The sequence below is a fragment of the Apteryx mantelli genome, chromosome 5 (assembly GCF_036417845.1).
Source record: "Apteryx mantelli isolate bAptMan1 chromosome 5, bAptMan1.hap1, whole genome shotgun sequence".
NCBI lineage: Eukaryota > Metazoa > Chordata > Aves > Apterygiformes > Apterygidae > Apteryx > Apteryx mantelli.
The window spans coordinates 55,665,469-55,677,946 of record NC_089982.1 but is presented as its reverse complement, the minus strand read 5'-3'; the positions used below and the strand labels follow the sequence as shown (position 1 = coordinate 55,677,946).

The following is a 12,478-nucleotide window of genomic DNA, read 5'->3' as shown; positions in this document are numbered from 1 at the left end:
AGAATTTCTGAATTTTTTAAATTGCTTCTTAAATGTTTATTTTTTCCACACATATTTTCTTTCATTTCTGCTCTGATTTTTCCTTCTTCTGTAATTCCATGAAATTAGCCACAGGATATTCTAAACAATGTGAGAAACCCATTAAAGATATTTTTTCCTCTCCTAAGAATACAGAAGTCTCAAAACACTCTGAAATCCCTAAGCGTGTTGAAACATCACTCAGTGTTGGCAACTGCAAAACTGGATCTTATTTGAACTGCTTTTGTACTAGCAAAGCAACAATAGAAGAATCAGAAAGAAAAACTGCATGTGACTGTGTAGCAAAGCTCCGCAATGAGCCAACATAGCTGAGTTTTAAGAGTTTGGAAACTGGATATAAAATTGGTTGTATTCCTCCTTGTCACATTTTTGCTCACCTGTTTAATGCCTGTCATCCCACTAATTCTCAAATGTGATATGGAATTGCTGAACTTTTTGTTCATTCAGTATCTCAATCATGTAAGTTTATGCAAATAAACTTATCGTTCCTGTTCAGCTGAAATGTCTATGCTTAATTTTACATGGTCTAGATAAACCTCTCTCTCATTTGCAGTAAATACTGAATTTTAAAGATCATTATTCTCTTATGTTAAAGTTTCTTCAGGCTCTTAAGGAAACGTATCTTGGCCAATCATTTGAGGTGCTTTGAAATTTATCACATTTTAGGGAAACAACAGTATATTTAATCTCGCATCTATCTAATCTTTTATCTACCTAATCTCCCATCTACTTATCAATACTCATAATGTGCCTGGAACCATACTCTTGCAATATAGATTATGCTGGCCTCAGAGTTGCAGCTTGCTAAAGACAGCACTACTATTCAGCATGATCTTGGGTTACTGAGGGATTAATTCTGTATTCTACTGTTTTCACTCCTCTGAGATTGAATCCTACTGTGTTTTAACATCTCAATCTTCAGTATCGATCAGTTGAAATTCCCTAACAGCTGCATTTCATGCCAGGTTTTTGTTCACCTAACAAACTACTATGGAACAATAAACCATCTAGTCCAATGTTGTTCACATACAGACAGTGTTGTGGTCTCAGAGTGTGAACCTGAAACTTCAGAATGACTTTGGAAGACTGAAGGATCCCCCTGCTATCCCTCTTAAGCTCTACTCTTTGCCATTCTGTTTTGCAGAACATTAACTACTCATCTCTATGTAATGCATTCAATATTATTTAATATACAATAATATTTTACTATTTATTGGTGGGGGGGGGTAGAATACAGAGAATGCTTCAAGTACCAATACAGGTCATTTTGATTTTACTTCTCTTTTAAAACAGGAATAGTACAAAAATACCATAAAGACAGTTTGGTAAGAGAAGGTAAATAGAATAAAATTTCAGCACGCAAGCTATATTTCAGGGAAAAAAAACACACTAAAAACTTTGCTAATTTCTGTATTAGAACATGGAAAGATTCAAAGTATAGTAGTTAATCTGAAGAAAATAAAACGTGGCCACACACTGGAATGTAGAGTTTCTATTTATAGAAAGCCCAACCAACTAGAAGCCCATGCCATTCAATTAACAATTTACAACACCTTCATTGTATAGTGCCGTACAGAAAGTTGAAGGATGTTTTACTTCTTTACTTCCAGACGTGTGTCATTTCCAACCCCACATTTAATAGTGTGTAACTGCCTGAAGGAGAGAGATCAGAATGTGTAGCACGTCTCACTGAGAGGAATTTTGTGCATTAAAAAACCCCAAACCAAACTCTTTCAACAGAGATGCTAGCCAATTCCCTTGCTTCCACGCTCGCTTTGAAGACAAAAAAAAGAAAGAAAAAAAAGAAAAAAGTAGAGACAGCAAGAGACAGCAACAGAGCAAGAGGCAGAGAACAAGAGAGACAGAGAGCAAGAGAATGCCTTCGGAGAGAGGCGTATATAAAGGGCAGGAAGAAATGGTTTTCCATGATGTCACTCACAGCACGCCTGTGTCTGGAAAAGTGCTTGAAAAGGCAGACGTGGATTTCTTCCATTCCAGTAATGTAAACTATTCCTGCCACGTTTTCAAACTGTTTCCAGGAGTAAAGATCACCCTTTGTTATGCATGAAAGGAGATGATAATCTAGAGCAATCTAGATATTCACTACGAACAAACTGATTTGACTGAGCTGATAATTTAGGTCCTATCACTTGCTCTTTACCTCTTAAAAGACAGTTTTTCCAATTTCCTCCCATTTTTAAATGTTTTTTTCCATGCTCTCTTTTACTTTTTTTTCTCCTCACACCTCTTGCCCCCTTCAAGAAGCTTAAGCAAAGTTTTTTTCCTCCTTCTTTGTGTGCATGCTTCTACTTTTTTGTGCTGTCTATTGATAGAGAGATTATGCTGTTGTCACTGCTGTTTATTTCCTTCTTTTCCAACTCAAATGCTGTGTCTTCGTTCCCTTGTTTTGTGCTCCTTCACTTGCCTTGGACTCAAGCCTGAAACTCTTTCTTAGATAAAACTCACAGGAAATTCTCATCAAAAGGCATACTTATGTATTACATTGTTTCTTGCCCCTTTAACATTGCTTTTCTTTCTTGGGGTTTTGCATGTTCTCTCCTCAGCTCAATGCACATTATTTTAGGCATCACAAATTCAGAAAATTTCACTTAGCTGATAGCACACTTAAAATAACTACAGCTACAAGTGGAGACATGAATTCATGGAGACTGAATTCAGTATTAATAAGACTTACAGTATAAACAACAATTATTAGTGATATCGTTTTCCCTCAAAGGCACTGATCTTCAGACTATGCCCTGCAAAATATCTAATACCTATCTTTGCTATAAATGCTTATGTCTCTTCTATCTTGTCCAAATCACAGGCAGACTTCTATCCAGCTGCGTAAAAGAAAAAGAAGAGAAGTAATTTGAAAGTTTAGAGGGATAGGCAAGCTTTAGCTGCACAACTGCACCAGTGATCTTGCTGGGACTGATCTAGTGGAAGCGAGCATGTCTGACAGCCATGGAATATGGGGAAGACAAGGTGTGCTTTGCAGCAGAGTAGACATGCCTTGGTGTTAATAACTCTACTGACTTTAATGCAAGACGCAAATCAAATCCAGAATAAAAGTTAGGAAGGTAGAAAAGTCAAAAATATATAAATAAAAAAGACAACTATTTTGAAGATTCAAGAGCATAAGTATGCTAAAGTAATGCATCATATTAAAGCCATGCTGTTTCTTCCTGTTCTTACACTCACCATTCTGCCAAATGGCATTTAAATTTCATAGCATCCCAACATGGGCCAAAGTCCCATCAAGCACTGAACTCTTGGTTATGAATATCAATGGATTAGTTCAAAAAGAGCTTTACAGTTGGTAACACTACTTGATAACAAATAGAACAATTCCATTCTTGTCAAGGCAACATTTTCAATATCAGTTTAAATGGCCACTAAGGGCCATCTTTGGAGGTCAGCACTGCAGATGCTGCAAGCAACAGGTTTCCTGGTAGTTCCTGAGCACCTCAAGCATCTTATCCACTCTGCATCACAGGGCTAGCATGGGAAAGCTGGGTAATCTGAACCTTCTCCTTGTAGAAAGGTTGCACAAAGGAGGAAGAAGGAGGATTGTTTGGGACACAGCCTCATCCCTAAACTAGCATTATGTTACAAATGAACTACTAAGACATCACACACTTCTCCATTTTCAAACACCTTTGAGCCCTCTCTTTTCTTGAACTGCTGAGGGATAAGGCCCTCCGCAGCCCACAGGATAGTTTTCAATTTGTGCTCTTTGGTTCAGCTACTGCTATCCCATGATATTAATTCTTAGTGAAATGTAAAAAGCACTCACAGAGTCTGACAGAAACAATAGATTCCTTCACAGAGCTATCCAAAATCATAACTGGAATTGCCTTCGGCAAGTTACAAGTCAAGCAACAATTCACCATCTAACAACAGTTTATCCTAGTTGAAACTCTTGTGCAATACAGTTGCACTGAATAAAGTTGCAGCATTTTGTCACCTTCTGGTCTCCTACTGGCAAACAGTTCAAGCCCCTTCACAGCTTTGAAGCCCCTTAGCCCCAGTTCCCAGAAAATTCGCAACCTAGCTTTCTCCAGCAAGTTTTCAAGTAGCTGTCTCTCATCTTTCCACTTCATTTCTGGAAACCTCTTTCCTATGTTCTGAAGATTTTGAGATCTCCTGTTAGAATATTATTGAGCATGACGGAAACACAAACATATGAATATTTCTATTTTCATGCTGTTTATTAAAGGTTTTCAAGCAGAATATACTCTGCTCAAGTCAACACATTAAGCCGCATTTCAGCCCTATTTTACAGACCTACATGGTTAAAAAACCTTATGCTAGTCCTCTGCACATGGTGAAATTTATCCTGCAACATCCATAATTACTTCCTTTCAGTGACAGAATTCTAAAAATGGTGGGATGTATTGATATAATAACTGATGCAATACATCTTTTGGTACGATTTTAACAGAAGACTTTAGGTTTCCTTCCTTTTGAAGAGAGTTTCCCAGGAATGTTTGGCATTTATTACTTGGTCTGAAATGCTCTCTTTATCAGACATGAAACACAGAGAAGATATGTATCACTAGGACAAGTTATATTAGAATACAGCTCTATGCAAGGGAAATAGCTTCCATGTAAGAGACATGCCCAGTTGTCTATGATTAAGAGCATAAGATAGGTTGTATTGAATCAGTCTAAACCCGTGTACTCTCCCTGACCGAGACCTGCAGTAGATCAGAGGATGTGTATAAAAACACGGCAATCCCAGTGGGAGCTATAGGGCATGTACTGTACGTACTGCAAATGCTAGGCTCAACAGGAGAGGTTGGCAACCTGTGGCTCTTGAGTTAAGTGCAACTCTCATGTCAGGGTTTCATCACATGACTGACGGTAAACCTGCAACGGTAATGGCCAGAAGCTTAAACTCACTGTTTCAACACTCTCTGATGGGTTGTACGCTTTTTTCCCATAAAAATGCCCAACCACTTTTTGAAACTAATTTACTTTTGGCTTCAAAAATGTCATAAGGCAGTAAGCTACATAGATTTAACCTTCAAAAGAAAATTCTTCCTTTGTTTTAAGAAGCGATAAATAATTACTCCTTGTGTACCTCACATCTAACATTCATCATCTCTGGTAGTGATCTTTTTGCCAATGCTGGCGCATACCAAAACCAATGCAACCCTATTCAGATGCATACACCTCTGCATTAAAGCAATTTAAATAAAAAATTATTTATCAAAACTTTTGCATAGAGACAAGCACCTTAATGCCTTGAATAAAACTGCATTTCCATGCTTAGTGAACTTTTATTTTTCTCCAGGGAAAATAAATTCTTTGCGGTGTAAACATTAAGAATGAGTTCACATCTTTTTCAGCAATTTTCCACTCACAGGCTTCTGACTGACACTGATATAAAAATCTGCCTGTTTTGCTCATGCATGCAGTAACAATTCTGAGCTGGATTATGGGATTCAAGTTCTGCAATGTAGACACGCAAAATATGGATTGCATGCTGACAGAAAAATTTTACAAAATATTTTTCTTTAAATACAATGACATAACTGTCATGTAAGCTTAACTTCTCCGGTACTGAAAAAGAGTTAAAATTTCATACTGACATACAGCTAAACATATTTAAGTAACTTCAAGAAAAGAAAGGGGAAACTTGGTAAGGACTCCATTCAGCCCACATGGAACAGCAGAGAAGAGAGACTTACACTAAACTTATCACACAACAAAAAGGAGAATGTTGCCACTAAACATAATTTTGCTTGCTGCCCTTCATAGGTTTATATCTAATAAAGAAGGCTGAATCCCTGCCCTCAATGCTGTTAGTCTGCAAACTCAGCCTATGGCTGATAAAACAGAATATTGAACATAGGGCCAACAGAAGCCCACTTAAAATGTACTATCTGTTGTACAAGCTCTTTGTGTTCTTGTTCAAGGGATTCATCCAAAAATCTTCGAAAAATCTTATGTCTATTAACAGTTGAATGTTTCCTCCACTATTGTAAAAGCAATTCTACTTAGGACCAGTTGGAAAATTTTTCATTAACATTTTTAAGTTTCCCCACCTGCTATGATTTTCATTAAAATTTAATTCCAATAGGAAAATGTCAGTCTTTAGTATATCATATCTTAGAAATACTTAGAACACATCTGTACAAGATGAAAAGCTTTTGAAACATGACACAGTCTATATAATCGATTATGAAATGTTCCAATCAGCTTGATTGTCTGAAATAGTGTAAACGCTTGATGCCCCCTTTTCAGTACCCTTCATTTACAAGAGTTAAGCAGCAGATGGCAGCATACAGTGAATAAACGTTCTTAACACTTTAATAAATAGTACAATTAGCAATGTCACTGCTAAAAAAGTCCTAACTTTTCCTTTCATGTATAAAAACAGTTTTTGTACATAACCAGACTGTTAGAAGACAGTGTTACAATGTCAGCAACTCTCCAGAAAGGAGGAAGACATGAAAAAAATTGTATATAAGCACAGCTGCTACAAATGGTTTGCAAGAAGAGACAAAAATGCATCAGCATTCTTGTAGATATAAAAAAGCACATGCACCTTACATAACCCTTCACATCTTGGAAAGCACTGAGAACTCTTTATGCTTAGCACTTTGCAAGCAAGCATATTTATTTAGGTTCCCAAACTTGGAAACAAAAGTGGATAGCTTAATACATGCATTTCCTGCGTCATAACTGCAGCTATACCAAATGGCAAACATTTTATTGCTGTATGAGTTTCTATACACTTTGGTCACTTAGTAATCAACACTGAGTGAGAGAGACACTGTCCCTGACCAGTGCAGACCCGTCAAGGATGTCATAACTGGATTGAGTATTTTTGATTCAAATTCTAGTGGCTTACTCTCACTGTAAAAAAGTAGTCACCTCTAAAATTTGTGGAGCTTAATAGACTACATAGAACAACAAACACCTCTGCCATTTGCAGCTTGCTTCTTGTTTCATTAAACAAAAAAATAAAATGCGTTTAGGAATTCTAAGGAGTTAACATAGGAAGTTATACTCAAACCAGAATACAGAATCTTTTGGGGACCACATCAGAATCAAAGAAAAATTTTGTGGGAGGTTCATATAAGAAACACAGGGTAATCCTGCTGTTATCTACTACGTGATTGGCAAATATAACTTCATGGTAGATTAGGTGCTGAAAAAAGACTTTTTGTGTAACTAAATAAGTCTGTTACAATCCAAATGAAAAAGTGTTCATGTTAAATTCACTTCCATAATTAATTATCTTGTCTTCTAAAACACTTTTTTCCATATAGAAAGGAAAAATGGCAGGCAACACTAATGTAATCAACACGATCAGATCCTGAAGTCTTTTCTCATCTTTTAGTAATAAAAACTCTTAAGTTTTAGAGAAATAATATTTTAATTATTGTTGCATAGTAAGAATCTCTCTCCCTAATGCCTACAAGAATGACTTCCAAGTTTGCCTGAATGAGTAACGTAAGAACTCAGGAATGTCATAATATCAGCAAAATCTAAAAAAATGATCCAGGTATTTTAATAAATGGATGAAATTGCAATCCATCTAACTCAATCATCCTGTGCTCCATATCAGAGTACCTGAGCATCAGTAAATTATTTTATTTCATTTTAAATAAAGGTATGATTCAGTGAGACTAAAATAGGATCAGCTTTTCCATAGCATAACCATGAAAAACTTACCTGTATGATTTCACTGAAATACTCTGCATGTGTTTACACACCTCATAGTTCACTGAATTTAATATATAACACAATGCAGTGGGACATGTAAGCATTTCAAACAGCAGCTGACCTCCTTTATGAATACTTGATTCTGAAATCAAGGTTTTCTTGTACTTATTTTATGTACTTACTTTGGCTTCATTTCACAACTTATAGAACAGTGCCATAAAGCAGAAAGAAAATTGAACATTACTTTTGTTATCTACAAATCTCTGAATTTCTTCACAGAATGACTTGGCCTTTCTAAACAGTTAAAATTTTAAAATATGGTATTCATTAAAAACACATGTGAAAGGCTAAATTATTTTAGCACACTTAAATGAATGGTTTGCAAAACTGTCATCTAAATAATGCAACCTTCTGTCCTGACCCAGTATCAAGATTTGTGAAAGTGGATGCATGAGCTTATCCAGGGCTCCCCTGAAATCAGTAGCACCTGAACCTATTCTAATGCTTAGCCAGGCTAGGTCATTTTGTACTTGCAGGCATAATTGGTGCCTAAAATCACTTTGAGAAATGAATGCATTTGAAATGAGTCATTACAGCTAATTTGAAAAACAGTCTTCTCCTTGATACCAGCTATTCTAGTGATAATAGATTTCTGACTACCTTTGTACATGTGATTAAGACTAAGTTGGGCACTGTAGAAGCAAAAAGGACAGGACTGCCAAGAAAAGCAGTAGAAAGTAATCACAGCTGTTTTTTTCACCTGAACAGAAAATAGATAGACATTGCAAAGCAGATTTTCAAGGACAAAAATTTGGCCACAACTTTACTTGCTATTGTCCTTTAGCCAGATTTTTATATTTACAAAAAAACTGACAATGATAATTGTTTCAAGCTTTCCTTTCCTTAACTAGTTAACTTTTAACTGAACACTGGACAAGGCTATTGTAACTTACCCTTTGTTATTAAAATACCTAGTTATACCTAATAGAGTTCTGTACCACATGTTGTTTTTATAATAATCAAGCCTGATTTAAAACTCAGTTGTTTCTGGTCTTTATTGTTGAACAATGTTCTAAATATCCAGATGTGTGGCATTAGTTTGTAGAAAGCAATGACATATAGGATATTTACATTCCTTGCTATCCAAATCCAGACCAGACACTCCTATTTCTCAGTGTTTCTCATGACCACTGGGGCAAATGCCTGTTGATTTCATATTTTTTTAAGCTGATTTCAACTCCCATGTGACTTATGCTTGCCAAGTGTGTAGTTAATATTCAAAAATCATTGTCTATTTTGGAGACTGGTGAATAAAAAGCAGAACATAGAGATAGGCTAATTATAGAAGCATGAACATGCTTTATTTCATAAACATTAGTAATATGAAGATCCTAAAAACATATATCTTACTATATGGCCCTACATAATGTGGGAGATGTACTCTCTAATGATCACATTATACGATTTTGCCCTGAGCATGAAATATTATAGTAACAGATTTTTAAATTTAGGATGAAGATTATTCAACTGTATATTTCTCATAGGCCCAAAGTATCATCTGAATCTGCATATTAAAGGCTTACACGATGCACAGCGGAATGACAGAAAGGTATATACTGCTCTGAGGAGAATTCTGTTCTTCCTTATTATTTCTATATTTAGCAAGGAGTACTACATGTGTGTATATATTTATATTTATAAATTAATTTATATGTATGTAATGTAGTCACATACATTGACACTAACAAGAATTGTCTGTCTATAAATGAAGCTTTTACGAGATGTTAAATAACTTGCGTATGTACATATGCAGACACACACATTATATACAGGAAATTCAGTCATCTTTCCATAAAAGAAAGTCTACTATTACTGTTCAAGAGATATGATAATTGATACTGAATTTTGAATATAATTCTGAATACCACTGCTACTGGAAAACTTCTTTAATTTTTTATAAAATCTACTCACGAAAATGTAAAATATTGTCCTTTTCCATAAACTGATGGATAAATCATTTCCCTTAGGATTAACAGGCCAAATTCTACTTAGAGATATTCCAGCATACTATGGCCTATTAGAAACTTTATTTTGTTTTAACTCCATGTAAGGCTTAATAATCTTGAAAGGATAGTTTGTCTATATAGTCTATACAGTTTCCTATCTGTAAGATAAGGTGTTGTGGAGTTATGCAGTTTGTACAAGTTCTGCAGCAAGGACTAGACTTGAACCCATATCTTTGAAGTCCCTGCCTTAGCATTCATTTTCCCCCCCAAGTCTCCACATGATGTCTTGTTTAGCTTGTATAGCCCACTTCTGATGCAGTCAACAGTTTGCTATAGTTTGTTTAAAAATACCACATATCATTCCATAACATAACTAATTGCAGTCATACTCTTGTTTAGATACTATTAATAAACAAAACAAAACAAGTTGTCCTTAAAGAATAAGCATCTGGAATCCTTGAAGATCTCCAGTTGCACTACACCAAAAAAGAAGTAAAATCTTTGAAACAATCACCTTTAAAAAGCAGTTTGGTAATGCAGTGTATTATAAGCCTATTCCGACACCAACCACGACAAAAAGTAACTACAACTGTCTCCCTTAAAATAGAACACCATATTTTGAGGGTGTTCACAGGTGATCTCTGTAAGGAAATCATCTGTACAGAAGCATCCCTGATATCTATTCTAGCCAGTGTTTCAAGGAGATGCTGTTCAACGTGCCCTTTCTAAACTTTCATGCTGAAGAGAGCCCAACACTAAACATGACCAGAAGGATACAGGCACTTCTTTTCTACTGGTATAGGATCCCAGTCAAGCACCTAGCAGTACAGTATTCAGCTGTGCAGACCAGATGAATATCAGGGCTAACTATACACAGGGGTTAGAACTGAGGATTATTTTCTTCTAGTATGTTCAAAGAAAACATATGATTTCAAATAAAGTTCGACTGCAGGCAGGGAGGCAGCTGAAGCTGAACAGCTGAAGCCACGATACACATCGGCACTCAGTTTGTAGATCAGAAGGGTACACAGGCAAAACAATCTGAAAGGACAAAGCCAAAAGGAACAGAATGTATCTGAGAGGGTCTGTTTTTTCCCCCAATTTGGAGATCTACACTCTGTTGAGCAAAAATGATGGACACTATGTACTTAACAAACCTACTGTGAGAAGAGTGAAAATATGGTCTTCATCTGAATATACCTGCTAAAAAGATCCCATCCCAAATCCTGCTAGAGAGCGTGACAAGCTGCAGCATGCAAAACTTTAAGAAAGAGTTGAGTTTGGAGGAAATTTAATTTCAGTTTTCAAAAATGTTAAGAAAAGGGGACTCTGGATTGTAGCTCTATGATCCGCACACCAGTAAACAGAGATTTCTGAATATTTATAGTTATTCTACAAAGTAAAAAAAGCCAACAACTTTAGAAAGTCATATACATTAAAAAGTATATCACAAAATATATTCTCAGATACGTTCAGCATGATATATATAGCACAGCCAAAGTCAAAGAAAAAATACTTATAAAAGGTGAATTAACATGTTGTATCTAGCTCCAAATGAAGTGACCCACATTACTGCAAAGCCAGTGATCAGAGTTCTCCAAATATTAGTAGAGAAATCTAAATTTTAAAAGGATGTTTAATACCTTAAAGAGTGTCTTTGTTCTTCTCAGGAGCTGGCAAAATGGGATATCACCTTCTAGCATAACATATGTACTTATTTGAGAATTTGTGCTGCGCTGCACTGCACTGCATGCAATGACAGAGTGCAGAGCTCCCTATCTGCTATAGTTATGCACTGATGATAGATTACAAGTGAATTTATTTTTGTGCAAGTGAACAATCCTAAATGTAAATGTTTATTAGAACTTTTGTTACCGCCTCAATCGAAGACATTAGTTAACTTGCTCTTGCAGTGCAGCAAATGACAGTTTGCCTCTTTATTTTACTTTTCATAAACTTCTTATAAACATGTATCTTTATGCTAGCCACAATTTATATTTTAATATTTTATCCCAAATTTTCTGCTGGTCCAGTTACCAGCAGCAGTTGAATGGATGAACTGACTGGAATGGTAATAACGCTAAGACATGTCAACCTAGACAAAGCTTAGAAAAGCCTAGATTTCTCTAGTTCGTGATGGAGTGAAAAAAGCAAGTGCAAGTGGGAACACAAAGTGCGTCAAGAGTTTCTGGGACATCCAAGCATTTCTGCACATGCTGACAGCTGAAGAGTTAAGGATTTTTCAGTAGATAGACAATGGCAAAAGAAAGGCCCATGTTCCTGATAGCTATATCTATCTATCTATCTATGAATAAATACAGAAGGATGAGAGCTCCATTGCCTCCCAGCTGAGGAGTAAATAACACATAGCAGATCGCTTGTGAAATGAATCTCCAAAAGTTAGTGATGCAAAATACAGAAACATGTATCAAATATGTAGTGAAAGTGAAATAAGGACCCCACTGGCAGCTTACAAGTATTTCACTGAAATAGTGGAAATAGTACCTGGAAGACTTGCTTGTATACTGCATAATAAAGATGCCACCTTTTGGGTACATTGTCCATGGCTGGCGCCAGTGTTTATAAAAGGATGCATTAGCACTTTTTTAACAGCTTGACAAAAGCAATCAAAAATGCTGAGTTCCTTGTCATTTTTGAACTCTCTGACCTGATCTCGCCTCCTAGAAAGAGCCTGCCTGCTCAGAGGCTTCTCTCTGATCTCGAGCATGTGAAACTGTTTGCCAGATTTG

General features: G+C 36.1%; 1 protein-coding gene across 3 annotated transcripts in view; it reads right to left on the bottom strand.

Annotated features, from left to right (window-relative positions):
• Nucleotides 1-12,478, bottom strand: part of DLC1 (DLC1 Rho GTPase activating protein) — a 243,482-nt gene that overhangs the window by 165,515 nt on the left and 65,489 nt on the right. The window lies entirely within an intron of this gene.